The sequence below is a fragment of the Manis pentadactyla genome, chromosome 13 (assembly GCF_030020395.1).
Source record: "Manis pentadactyla isolate mManPen7 chromosome 13, mManPen7.hap1, whole genome shotgun sequence".
NCBI lineage: Eukaryota > Metazoa > Chordata > Mammalia > Pholidota > Manidae > Manis > Manis pentadactyla.
Genome location: NC_080031.1, coordinates 34,464,697 through 34,479,328, shown reverse-complemented (window position 1 = coordinate 34,479,328; position 14,632 = coordinate 34,464,697). Strand labels below are relative to the sequence as shown.

The window sequence follows — 14,632 nt, the reverse complement described above, 5'->3', positions numbered from 1 at the left end:
CAGTTTCACTCCACTAGGTATAACCCATGGGTTTCTTTCCTCCTTCCCCTCTGTGTAAGAGCTGTCTCTTTATCCAAGGCCAGACCCGTCAAAACTGCTGGCTACCTCAGTCTCTGTTGGGAGCTGCCTGGCTGAATTCAGTGTCCTTCCCAGACTTCTACAGTGGCATGGCCAGTCTTACATCTTACACTTTGAGACTTGCCCTGCCCACTTAATTTTTGTATCTTTGGCACCTCTCACCTCTCACTAAGCCTAGCAAGCAGAGGTATTCAAATGTTATGTGCTGAACTGAAAACTTACTTTTAAGCATGAGTTATTTTCAATGGCTTGTACCAGAATTGAGCGTATCCCAGATTGTCTGCAGAACAGCATATTTTTTCTGCTCCATTCTTATTTTTTAGTGACCCCCAAAAAAAGAATGAGAAATTTCCAGTGACTAGAGTTATCAGATAAAATATGGGCTGCCAAGTTAAAACTGAATTTCAGATAAACAATGAATAAATCTTTTTTAGTGGAAGTATATCCCAAATACTGCACAGGACATGCTTATACTAAAAACAATTATTCATTGTTTATCCGAAATATAAATTGAATGGGTAATGTGTATATTTGTTTGCAAAATCTACCAGTGCTTCTTTAGAAATTCTTAAAGGACTCAAGGAATAATTCTTTAGAGCACTTGGAGGTTTTCATCCAAGCTCTGAAAACTTCTCAACTGGCAGATTTTATGTCTGTTAATACAGCTGGATTTCTTTCTGAGGATCTCAGTAACATGCTGTAGGAAATGCGGTTTATTACATAGAATTTTCACTTATTTTGCTAAGTTCACAGAATTCCCTTCTAATACATCGAGCAATACTTTTAGCACAAAGAACACGATAATGTTGCTCAAAATCCCTTAAAAAGCTGATATTCATGGGATTATTACTATGCTTAATTCCTGGCTGCATGTATTAATAATTAACAATTTTTGAAATTTTTCCTACTTTAATTAAACCAGCAAAACACAGTATGGGAAATAAATAAGTCTTTCATTGTGGGATTTCATTTCTTCATTAATTTAGCACAGTGGGCCATGCTGTTCTCACTCACAGGCTGGGAGAAGAAGCCTGCCAGGCGGAGGTGGAGCCTGTGATGTAACTGCAGTGGGGCTTTGCTGGAAAAGCCTTCCCTAAATGTGAAACATCTGTACACCCAAGTGCTCCAGCTTCACTCTGTATGGGCTGGCAACAGACAAAGAGTTGTCTCTTTTAGAGTCGTGTAAATCTTGGAGGCTTGGAATCTTGCTCGGCATAGGAATTCCTCATAGGTCATTTAGAAACATACCTGTCTCACTAACGGAGATAACATCAGGTTTCATCTGGAAAGAGTACCATTTTAGAGTAGCCTTTGTGTGCCAGTTACCTGATTAATGGTGATGGTGCAATGGAAGTTATAACCCAAAGTGTAAGGAAAGATGCCCTACAGCTGGTTTCAGTCCTGAAAGTTCCCTACATCAATATGTTCTTCTTTCAGTGTTCTTGACAGTAATTACAGAAAAGACATTCATTTGTTATTCCCATGAAAGCATTAAAGAGAGAGAAATACTTCCCAGTACAAGAATGTGCCTCCCTCAAAATTCAACTTGACTGATCTTGGATTCAACTTCTAAGTCCTCTGTAACTACCCGCTGTCTCAAGATGGTAATGAGTTAAGACGTTTATCCCACACAAGCACACAACCTGCTTTCCACCATATTGGCAGCTCCAGTTAAGGACGTTGTCAAGCTACCGGCACAACACGCACACACTGCAGAGATGCAGAACAATGCCTGGATGCCTGCCCGAAACTGGTCTCTCCAAATGACAGACTCAATTTATGGTACTGATCTAAAACTCACTAGGGGTTAGCAGCGTATATTTCCTGGTTGGTGAGGGAAAGGGATGCAATTTGGAAAGCTCAAGGCACGGGGCTTTTACCTGCCTGTGCAGAGGAGCAAGGTTCAAAGCACATTCCTTAAACTTGATCTGAAGCAAGACAGCCTGAGAGGTCATTCTTGAAATATTCATAAGGTGTGTTACCGGACTCGCCAGTTAGACGGGGGGCAGAAACACGGAGAGTAGGAGCAGCCCGCACCAACACTTGGAAAAAAGGCACTTACAACATCAAGCCCCTGCCCCCATCACACTCCACTCCACTGTTCTGCTTTTAGCAGCTCTGTCGGCCGTCGCTCCCCACCCGCCAGTCCAATTCTACCTGCCCCGAGAAGAGGGATGCTCTAGTAAGTGAGGAGTTTCCCGGCAGTTGGAGGAGGCACCGGGCGCCGGCCCCTCAGACAGATACCCTGGGAGGCGGTGCGGGGGGGGGGGGGGGCCGCCATTCAACCCGCGGCCGTACACGCCCCAGGGACCGAAACCCGCGGGACGGGGTGGGGTGGGGGGCCGGCCCGGAACCGGCCTGGCCTCTCGCCCTAGCCAGGCCGCCTTTCGTCCCCGCCTCCTATTTTTGCCAGGTACATCTCCAGACCCCTCATTCAGTCGCTAGGTGACCCACGCCCGGCCCGGGATGCAGACAACGTCTTGCGCTAATTTGCAGCCCCGTGGGTGTTAATTTCGGGAGGCGAGCTGGAAGAAAGAATTACAGTCCTGGGTGACCCCGAAGCCCCTGCACCGGGGCACTGTCACTTCCATTCCTATCCCCTCTGCTCACAGCCCTGATATTTCTGCGGCGCCCCAGACGCCGCGCAGCTAGCCCTGTGCCTGCGTCCTCGCCACCACTTCTCTCCAAGGGCATTCACCCCGTGACCCTCTGCTCTTCCCGGGCGGCCCCCGGCTCCGCTACCCACCCGGACTCCGGCGGCGACCGAAAGCTCAGCAGGTCCCGGCACGCGACAGCGGGGTCCCCCTCTCCGCCTTCCCAGGCGCTTCAGCTGCGCGCGCGGCGGAGGCGACCGACGGCCGGACAGGGGTGGCCGCGGCTGCAGCACAGGCTGCGGTGCAGGGGGGGGCGGGGCAGGAATCTGGGTCGCGTGGAGCGGAGCAAGCCGGGAGGCACCGGAGCGGCAGGCTGCGGGGAGGCGGGCAGAGGTTTCCCTCCGAGCGCGACGCGGGTGGCGACTGAGCATGCCCAGTCCCGAGCCCTGGGCGCGGGCGCGCGCGCGGGGACGGGGGCGGGGGCGGGACCGCGGCCCCCGGCTCGGAGGCTGGGGGTAAAGGGTTAAATCTGCGGCCCTGGTTGTGGGCAGAGTCAGGAGTTGGCCGCAGTGGCCCAGTTTAATGACGCCTGAGTCGACTTCCCGGAGGAGCCGGGGACTGGAAGATGGGGAACCTCGGGAGACCGGTCAGTGGGGCTCCCCAAGAGTCCTGGAATGAGACGGTGCGTGTTCCTCGTCCCCTGCCTGGAGAACTGCCCAGAAGTTTTTCAGCTCAGCTCGAACCTATGAGGCCTCACTGAGTGATGCCCCCATTTCAGGCATCCACCCCTCACTTTCTTTCTGTGCCTGGGAACCTTCCCCCTGCCCACCCCCCAGGGATGCCCAGGCAGCCTCCGCAGTTCCCGACTCTGGGACCAGTCAGGTCAAGTTCTCAAAGAGCCATCTCTTTAATTAGGTGTAATTGAGAGATCGTGTCAGTCCTCCCAGGTCACATATCTGCATTTCAACCAGGGCTTCAGAAACAGTATCTTAACCCTAGAGTTAATTATAATGGATGAATAATAGACACCCTCTCGTTGTGTCTCACCCTCACAAACCCAGAGCGGTCTGGGGTTATTAGGTAACAGTGTAGTAGGACTGGCTTAGAACTCACTGCAGGTGCACATAGTTTTGGAGATCTATGCCTTTTTTTGGTACTGTACTTCATGTTTGATGAAGAATATTTTCTCTAATCAAAAAGCTTATGTTAGAGGCAGCATAGGGTTAGGGAAGGAGTATGAGCTTTGAGGTCAGTCTTGATTTCAAATTTCATTTACCCCCCAGGTAGGTTACCTCACCATTCTGTGCTTCTGTTTCCTTCTCTGTAAAATGCAGGGTGGTGACCCCTCTCTGGGCTGTTGTAAGGATTAAGTGAGGCTTCTGTGGGCAAAGCACCTGCTACCAAATAGGTGTTCACTAAACAAGTCTCTGCAGGTTCCACTTCTACTACTCTGTTTTTATAAAAGGTTGGGTTAGAGATAATCCTTAAATGGTGAACATTTATGGTGTTCCCTCTTCACATCAAAGAACCTTAAGCTTTGATCTTTCTCAGTTTTTATCATTGTTAAAAGCATTAGCTGCTGTTACCTTTTTCCCAACTCTAGTTTCTTCATGGTACCTTGGATAAACCTCTCGGAGAAGGCTAGACCAAGGCCATATATGCTTCCTCTTTGGAGGGAAAAACTTTCAGGAGAGATTCACTATGGGGCAAGTGTATCCACACGATAAAAGAATCTCACTCCATAGTCTTTTAAAAGTAGTTTAATTTACTTGTATTCCCCTGTGGTTCTTGTTTCACAGCTAGTCCATAGAGTGAGGCATGCCTGTATGCCTTTTCACAAATAATGTCCACTTTTTAAAGTATGAGTGTTCAAGAAATAAACTTTTCATTATCCCCCAAACATACCATGTTCTTCATAACACTTTGCCTTTATTTATCGTGTTCTCTTCACTTTACATTCCACTTTATGAAGTCTTCTCACTCTTCAAGCTCACCTTCTTCCTGAAGGCTTTCACAAACCTCAAGGCAGAGCTAATGCTCTGCTGCCTGACATCAGCACATACAGCTGTCACAGCACTTATCACAGTCTGTTGCTATTGTTTAGCAACGTAAAACAATTTGCAATATCTAGTATGTGCAGGCACTGTTGTTCTAGGTTCTGGGAAAACAACAGTGAACAAGACAAACAAGGTCCCTGCTCCTATGGAACTTAGAGCTAGTCTGAAGAGTAATAAACATTTAAACAATAAATAATCACCAAGGATACAGGTTAAGTATTTTTTGACTCTGTGTTATTCATCAAACTAATTTATAATATCTTGATTTATCTTTCCAGAAACATCAATAAAAATATTAACATTGGCCTTAGGCCGACCAAACTACATGGACATGGACCCCTGTCAGTTTGTTGTTGAACCAATGATTTAAAATTTTTATTCCTTTCATTGGACCCCCTCAGTTAAAATGGTCTCAATCCCAATCCTTTCTAGGTAGGTACCTGCAGAGTGAAAGGTGATGGCAGAAGGCCAGAAAATTTAATCCCCACACCAAATTATTTCCTTTCTCTAACCTCAAGAAATAGTGTTTCTCCAATAGCTGGATTCAACATGGATTCCCAGATCTCTACGCACCCCAACATCTCCACCAGGATTATGCACTGCTCCCAACACCTCACCTGCTCACCACCTTTGACCTCTATTTAAAACAAAAGATATTCTCTGCTGTACATCATTTGACTGTTTGCATCTGTCTACTATCTGAATGATATGCTTTTCTCATTCAACAATAAGAGAATGATATGATTCTCTTATTGTTTGAGTGTGAGACAGACATGGCACCACTTAGAGCCAACTTTTCCATAGCATATTTGTACACATGTATTTCATAGCAATCAGTGACAGCCTTTTTTCTTCCAAATGTTTAACTCTAGCACAGGATCTCATTCATCCTTGTATTATGGAACTTAGCAGACAACCAATATGCAATAGATCCTTAATAAGAGATTCTGAAATGAATGAATGAATGAACATATACAAGTTCTCAACCTTTCTTGATTCCTGGGACAATAGTTACTTTCTAACTGGTCTTCCTACTAGCCCTAGGATTAGGCTCAACTCTCCCTTTCCTAGTTCATTAATTTCCCTCCACCTACAAATACACAGATTGCTACACTTCAGGGTCTATAGAGCATTGTAGAAGAAAATCTTAGCCATAATTCAATAAATTTGTGTTTTAGCTAAAGCCACAACTTATCTATATCTATAAATCACTATCACTATTGCTTCCTCCAACACACAGCAATTCTCTTAAATTTTTTTCCTCTTTTCTACCTACCCCATCCACCATGTTTTGAACAATGTACATCCAGCTCTCCTCACTGCATCAGAAAAGAGCCCAATCAAGTATCATCACTCTAGGAGTGAGCTTATTATGTAAATACATGCTCCACCCTCTTTCCTCTTCCTCTTCAGTCTCAGTGGAGTGGATATTATCTTTATTTTGAGTGCTAGTCTATACCAATAGACTGTTCTTTTCCATTTTTATTTCCTCTCTTCAGCTGTCACCAACTTCTGTCTTTCTTGACTCTCTCAACCATCTTCTGCATTTTTTAATAACTTACCCAGAGTTTGTTCGGAAACCTAAGTTGATCCTAATGCCCTTTCAAGATGTCTAAAAAAAATATCTGATGTAAAGTTCTTAGGGGTCCTTTAAAGAAAACTCTTTGGCTCTTTCCTCTCTCCAGGCATTTCTTTTGTGCTTCATCATGGCTACAGTTACAATGGCCAAGCTTGTAAGTGCACAAAGATGTGTGACCTCATGCTCTGCATAACTGAAGCAACTTTCCTAAATATCCCCATCATCAGGCATCTTTTATCTTTTAGTATAGTACTAGCTGTTGTTCAAGGAAAGCTGCTCTAACATGCAGCTTAGCAGTTCAGGTAATAGACTTGCTGGAGACTAGTATGTATTTGGATTAATAAGCCAAGAAGTCCTCATGGGCTTCCAGACTGGCAGGGATCCATGTCCAGGTAGTTTGGAAGCAATTTATTGTTTGAATGAAGGAGGTAAATTGTGCAGTGATGTTTGCTATAGCAATGTTACATAATGTTAAAGTACCAGCCTGGAAATTAATTCGCCACTTTCAGTTTTATCTCTGAAGGGAGGATGATAATAAGAACATCTACCTCACAGTGTTGTTGGCAGGATTAAATTAGTTAATGATTTGTAAAGTGTTTAACATAGTGACTGGCCCATAGTGCTCAATTAATGTAATCCATGACTCTAGCTGCATCCTTTTTGGATGAAAAAAAACCTTTTTAACAGATTACCATGAGATCAACAGAAGGAGTAGTTGAAGAAACTGAGATCATCTGAAGCAGCCTTTAGAAGTACTGATCTGAGAATCCACAGAGGAGGAAGCTGTGCCTCTCAAGCCTGCTCCAGTTACAGCAGTGGGGCTGAGGAGGAAGGCGAGACCTAGGAGAGGCTGTACTGTCACGGGCTCCACATTGGCTCATTACGAGTGACACAGAGCTTGGGACTTTTCCAGGCAGGTGGGTACACTGTCTTGCTCAGGAGATCTCTCGTTGAACACCATCCTTAGGAATTTATTTGAATAAAAATTTCCCCACCCAGAGGTTTCTTCCTTTAGTCAGGTTAGATTGAGCAATGAGCAAGTAGGAATTTCCTGCCTGATCACTTTGTGGGTGGGGTGGTAGGCATGACCCATTTATTTGTAATCTAGTTCTGGTCTTAAGTGTTGTGTTAACTTGAAGAATTGCTAGCAGGAGATGTGTGCATTGTTTATATATTGGCTTCAAAATGAAACTAGAAAGGAAACTTCTGGGTTTAAAAAGTATTAGGCCTTGTTCTCATTTTGCTTAATTGATGTGTAAAGTTTAGAAATTAGTATAAGGCCACTTTGTTTTCCAAAAAATTGATTTTATAGGTCCAAGGAGTTCTGGGTATAAAACTGGAGTGGCAGTTGAATCCAAAATGCCTATTACTACCTATAGAGATAAAATTGTGACTGCGATATCTGAGAGTTAATCATAATGCTAGAGAAGGCTTTAACCAAATAAACTAGGACTCTTAGACATGGTGCTATGACAATTCTCAAAACATGATCTGAAGAAGGTCCAGTGGCCTAACAACTGGTCCAAAATGCAATTCATCTAATAATCATTTATTGAGCACCAAGTATATGTAATGTACTATGCTAGACATTAGGGATACAAAGATGGATAAAACACTGTCGTATTCTTGTTATCCATATCCAGAGGCACACACACACACACACACACACACACACACACACACACACACACACAATGTGGACTTTTTCTCCAGGTTTGCTTCCAATATAGCATTAAATCTCTGCTAAGCCTCCTTCTCCCATCTCAATCACATAGTCAGACTCCTCTGTGCTTGGTTTTAAGATGTCATTCTCCCATGACAATGCAGGCCAAAAACATATGTGAGCCCTGGTGCTCGAGCCCCCACTCCTATTACTCAAGTTCAAGGGAGTTTCATTGATCTCTGAAAGATGGCTGATTTTGCAGGAATCCGTAAGCAAGAGAACTGGTGTCAGAAACAAGGTAAAAATTGAAATGTTTTGTGATGTATGATGCTTCTGCCTGGACATTTTAATGGGCCCGTCCTGCAGTGGTTCTTACTGATGGGCAGCCTTGAACCAGGGCACTGACATTTAATAGATGGCAGCATCTAACGACAGAACAGGAGACAATTTAGGCTTTGATGGGTCTATGAAAATCAGGCTATGAATCAAATTGAGAAGCTATGTAATTTCTTCCTGAAAATTCATGCTACTTAGGTGGAAGTGAAACCCTCTGGTGAAACTCTGAAAGGCCAAGTTATCTGTTTTGATGCCAAGATAAACTTTGCGGATAATTCAAGATACCTACTAAAAGATGTGTTTGCCATGGACAATAAATTAAAAATGCATATACTGAAAATGGTATGTTCTAAAATACATAAAACTAAACTGGAATATCATTTGCTTTGTTAATGGTGTTGGACTACACATGCCTCCATATGACATCATTTCCCTGAATGGTCAAAACCCAGTGAACTTCATGGATCACAGTAGTGGTATATAAAGGAAGCTGAGGTATATTAAATATTTAAATTGCTCACTGTTGATCCTAAGGTTAAAACCATCCTCAACATTGTTTTAGGTGGAATAGTAAAGTTTGCTATCACTGCTGATGGCATCGTCAAAGACTGCTGAGAACTCCAACTCATGGTTCTGGTGGTTAGCCCCGAAGGAATCAAAGTCCAGGAGTCTCAGAACATATTCAACAGGATTCAACTCCCCATCACTTCTGGCTTTGACTTGGAGGATGCAGTCAAGAAGGTTGTGGCCATATGGCAAGGAAGTGATTCCTTTTTCCTAATCCATTGGGGATAAAAGTCTCCATTCCTAGAAAAAGGGACAGTTCTTATCATACCTGGAAGAAAATAGTTTGGCATTTGAAAAAAAACAAAAGGTGTGTGAGGGTCAGGAGTCATATGGAAAATTTTAAATCTATACTTTTTCAATATAAATATCTAGGTATCCTAAATAATTTTGATTTTGCACATAGTTTTCATTAAAATAATTTTCTTATGTTCTTTATCATGGTAAACCTCTCAGTGGACAGCATTTTGCTGACTTTTGGGAGCAATAAATGTGGCCAGACAATGTGGATATAGTGAAAAATTTGAATCAAGACTTAGTTTAATTAAAAGAATTCTGCTGGAAATGTAGTCCACAATAATAAAAATAGAGATAAAAAAACTCAGACAAAATTACATATAAAACAGCCTTGTTCATATTAAACTTTGAAGGGATATACCTGAAACATAACAAATAGCTATTACATAATATAACATTATTGTGTTTCTTATTCCAACACATTGTGTATTAATGGGGTTGCTATATTTCAAAATATTTTCCAATGAAAGATCTGTGTTTATTTCATGTATGTATTGTACGATTTGCCTTAATCTTGAATATACCATTTACCTGACAACCCACATAAAACCTAAAGGATTATTTGTGTCCGTGGAGCAGAAGTTTTCATTTTTATTTCAAAACTGAGTAATTCCGATTCTTGTGAAAATCTATATAATTAATTCAGTTTCAGTTGAGATGAACCTGAAGATCAAGTTTGTTATAGATGTTGGTGCTTTAAATTTATTTTTTCTTCACAGCCTACCAGCTTGTTGTTGAAAGAGGGAAGATATAATAAAGTACGCATAGCTTTTTCTATGATATTTATGTGGTAGAGAAGAATTTAAGGTTTTGTTTAAATGTTGATAAAGATTTTAAAATCTGTTCACAAATTAAAATTCTCTATTATGTGACCTAGCAAAATTTCTGTATTGTGAAGCAAAAAAAGTAATCTTTGTGATTATGTACTTATTTTAATAAGTCAAAAACAACATATTTCCCTCTTATTTTGGAATGTATTTTGAATAAATAAGAGATGGGTGAACTTGATAAGTAGATAGAGAAAAGGATGGATGGGCAGAAAGATGGAGAGGAGAGAAGGTAGGAAGGGTGAATAAAGGAGTAACATGGAAAAGACATTTATCCAGAATTTTGAGAGACTACAGATTTCAAATATTTTCTTCATTGTCAGATTGTATTTCAAATGATGAGTCTCAATTTTTGGTTCAGAAAGTATGCTACCATATACATGGAGATGTTTCTCCTAATACTTTAAAATACAAACTGAAAGAGATGATCACCATTACACCTTGTCTTCATTCCACATTTACTGAGTGCTATGTGCTAGGTTCTGGTGGACAATGGAGATGTGAAGATGAATAATGTGGAGTCTGCCCTAAAAAAATCTCACAGTCTAACAGCAGAAAAGGCATGGAGACATAAATTTATTATAAAAGAGTAAGTGGTGGTCTATTTCTGAGGGATGTGGACATATTTCTGATGGAGCCCATTGGAAGGAGTGCCTGTGATATATTTTAGAATGTTGTCTTGCCAATGGGTTTAAGCCCCGGGCAAGTTCACTATGGATTCAATGAGACCAAGGAATAACAATGTAATGTTCTTGGAGTGAAAGGGTTTATACCCAACTTTACTTCCATGGTGGCAGGTCCATCACTAGAATCCTGTCCACTCAGAGTGAGTTGCATGCCGCAAGCCGGTCTCTGCCTCTGGGCCTCTGGGCCTCTCTACCCCAACAGCCATCTCAGTCTCTGTCCTTGGTGCTGCCGCCACTCCAGTCTCTGCTCTCCTGCAGCTTTGCAGCAGCCATGCCACCGTGTCACCCAGAGCACTGGGCAGAGCTCTTTATATAGAGTCAATAGCAATGTATTGTCCACACATGTGTAGTGAGCTAGCCAACCAGGGTCAGGTGAGAATCCTGACAACAGGAACCTTCACTTTATCCACATTCCACTCCTCCAGGATTCTCACCTCTCAATCTATGTGCCCTCAATCTCTGCAATGGTCCCTCTGCAAGGAAGCTGGAACGTTGTAACCAAATTCCATAATAACATAATATAATATACAAATAACAAAAATTATAACAAATTATAATAACCCTCCAGCCTGAGGAGATCCATTGCCACAAAGTGGTCATCCTGGCTGTATTCAAACAAGTTCTACTCAAATGAGTTAACCAAAAGGACCATGGTGAGCCTTACAATGCCCACCTTCTCCAGCCTCTCCAGCAGAAAGTCTTGCAGACACACAGTCCAGTCTTGTTGCTTTGTCTCTGGCTTCTGCTTCATCCTCAGTGGCCAGAACTGCTGCTCTGGTTTCAGTTGTTGCCACAGCTCCAGTTAAGATTCTACTTGACTTTCCATCCAATTTCTTCCTGTCTGCTCCTGCCTTTATCAAATCAACCCACATCTGGGTCCTTGTGAACTTCATGGGTTCCTTTAAATTCTTCCTTTGAGTAGCAGACCGTATTTCCTTTTGTACTTTCATTGTTTGAGCCTGAGGATAGAAGCAGAGCATAGAGCGCTCCACGACCTGGGGAGGGGGCTGCACCTCTTGTGGAGGAACCCGCGGTTGCCAAGTCTTTATTTTCTTTTGGGCTTTTCACCAGCTTTCAACCAGGTGGGGTTTCAACTGAGGAGGGGCTGATGCCTCTACCCCAACCTGTTCAGTGGACCTCCACTCCTCCTCCATTTCTGGGGCTGATGGCACCACTACACCCTTTACCTGCCCCATGGCACCTGGCACCCTGCACCCAGAAGTGCTGCTTCTCAAACTGATGCTCCTTCCAGACTACCATGACATCCTTTACCATTTCCACAGCACCTCATAGTGATGCCATTTTAGTCACCAAAAAAATTTTTACCTCCTCAATGGCGCCTCGCTCACGTTCTTGTGCTGCCTCTTCTTGTGCTTCCTGAAGTAGGACATCTTTCTCCCTTACAGCCTTTCTCAATATTGTGAGAAAAAACTTCCCACCATTCCCACTGCCTCATGGGCACTCTGTTTCTCTTAGGAATTCCCTATTTTGCTGAGGGCCAACTTTACTGCCTCAGGTGTCACCTCCACCCCTTCCCAGTGTTGGGGTGGGGCCCAGTCCTCTAGGAGGCAAGCCACGTCAGACCACATGTCCAGTGTAGGACACTCGGATGTCTCCCCATCCATATGCAGACCGCTGAAACACTCCTCCCATGAGGGCAGCCTGTTCTTTTCCTTGGTCAACAATGAATTCTGCTGACATCGCCAATTATCTTGGGTTTCAGATGGGTTTCAGCCCAAAGCAAGTTCACTATGGATTCAATGAGACTGAAAAATGACAATGGAACATTCTTGGGGTGAAAGGGTTTATTACCTGGCTTGTTCTCCTGGGGATGTGGAAGGAGTGCCTATTTTAGGATGTTGTCTTGAAAGACCTACCTCTTTATCCACAGAGGTCTGTGATATATCTTTCTTCAGTATGTTGAGGAATTTTGTACACACAATATTCCAGGGAAGAGCATGCTTCCTTTTAACTCAGTGGCATATCATGAGTGCCCATTTATTCATGCAGCTCATCTAAAAATCTGTAGCTTTACATTTCATGGAATCACACATTTAAGTGTATTAGTCACATATACAGCAGCCTGGAGTGATGTGCCTTTGAATGACTTTTCAGCACTTAAAATTCCTCATAAGAGCCAGGCTTACCTGTTCTTTCTTTTGTTATTGTAGAAAGGGCTTCTTCTATGAAGCACCTGTGGATAAAATGAAGGTTCCTCTGACCAGGATTCTCATCTGACCCTGGTTGGCTAGCTCACTACACTTGTGTGGGCAATACGTTGTTATTGACTCTTTATAAAGAGCTCTGCCCAGTGCTCTGGGTGACACAGTGGCATGGCTACTGCAGGGGAGCAGAGACAAGACTGGAGTGGTGGCAGTGCTGAGGCTAGAGACTGGGATGGCTGTGTGGGCAGAGCGGCCCAGGGGCAGAGACCAGCTTGCTGCATGCAGACTTGCTCTGAGTGAACGGGATTTTAGTGATTGACCTCTCACCGTGGAAATAAAGTTGGGTATAACTCTTTCACCCCAAGAAAGTTCTACTGTCATCTCTTTGGTTACATTGAATCAATAGTGAACTTGCCTGGGGCTGAAACCCATTGGCAAGACAGCATCTCCCAAACTCAAAAACATATGTGAATTCATGATCCATTAACTTTCTTCACTTCAACAATAATTTCATGAGTACCTACTATAAATAAGACACATTTCAAGGGAGATTCTACATATTTAGGGCCTAAAATTTTTTGAAGTGTAAGGATAATAAGAACAGCTGAAGATAATTTTTTTTATAATGATGAAAACAGCTAACACCTCTACCTTGCTCTATGTCCCAGGCATTATTGTATGCACTTTGCATGTTAACTCAAATAAAATGACAGGGGCCTCTCATGTTTCTGGCTTGATTTCTGTGGACTTGGGAATAAAGGAGATGAGAAATTGCATTTGCATGTGCAAGGAAATAAAGTTTTCTTTTAAAATCCCCATTTGCTAAATCTCTTCAGCCAGTGTTTCCTGAGAGCCAGTATAAAAGGAGATGCTACAAATGGCAGGGTTATCAACAATTTTTAAAGGCCAAGAAGCAGCCAAAGATAATAGGGAGAACTTTTGAGGCTCAGGAGCCACAGGTAGGTGAACCAATATGTCTTATTTACAATATCCTTTTATGAAACTAAGAAGCATTCTTAAACAGAGTAGTCAATATAATTTTTCTGTTCCCTGTTCTGCTATTGTCTCTTGTGGGGAAGTTGGGGTTCCTATGGCCAGGATCTTCACTGAACTTAAACCACTTGATATAACTGGCCTGTTGCTAGGCTACTGCTTCCACACCTGTAGGCAATAAGCTATTATTGCACTATATAGAGAGCTTGGCCCCGTGCTCTGGGCAGAGACAGAGATGCTAGTGCTTGACCTTACCACTGGGAGAACAAACTGGGTAATAAACTCTTTTGCTTCAAGAATGTTATTTCTTTGGTCACACTGAATCCACAGTGAACTTGCCCAGGGATGAAACCCATTGGCAAGACAATTGGCATAGTTGGCAGGATTCATTGTTGACCAAGGAAAAAGACACGTTGCACTTATGGAAGGGGTTGTTCAGCAGGCTACCCCTATAAATGGGGAGACAGTGGATCATCCCCCAATAGGTATGTGGTCTGAGATGGCTTGCCTCCTAGAGGGCTGGGCCCCACCCCAGGACTGGAGGCAAGTGGAGGTGACACCTGAGGCAGTAGGGGTGGCCCTTGGTATAGTAAGCAGATCCTTTGAGAAGCAGAGTGCCCATGAGGCAGCGGGAACTGTGGGTTGGCTGCTTCTCACAGTTTAAAAAAAGTCTATAGATGAGAGGAACATGCTCCTGAAAAAGACACAAGATATGGTGGTACAAGAATGCGAGCTGAAAACTGCTGAGGATTCATTGAAGAATGAAATAGCATTGACAAGAGACGAGGCAGCA

At 43.2% G+C, this 14,632-nt stretch overlaps 1 protein-coding gene and 1 pseudogene across 6 annotated transcripts in view; one reads left to right on the top strand and one right to left on the bottom strand.

Moving 5' to 3' along the window:
- Nucleotides 1-3,116, bottom strand: part of ELMOD1 (ELMO domain containing 1) — a 97,418-nt gene extending 94,302 nt beyond the window's left edge. For 3 of the 6 annotated variants that reach the window (XM_057491046.1, XM_057491047.1, XM_036902677.2), the window contains exon 1: nt 2,825-3,105. The gene's annotated coding sequence lies outside the window, so the exon portion shown is untranslated. Of the gene's footprint in view, nt 1-2,824 lie in introns of all 6 variants that reach the window. The other 3 variants (XM_036902675.2, XM_036902674.2, XM_057491048.1) reach the window with 2 other exon arrangements.
- Nucleotides 3,117-8,386: 5,270 nt separating this feature from the next.
- On the top strand, nt 8,387-12,951 carry LOC130680175 (succinate--CoA ligase [GDP-forming] subunit beta, mitochondrial-like; annotated as a pseudogene).
- The last annotated feature ends 1,681 nt before the right edge of the window (nt 12,952-14,632 follow it).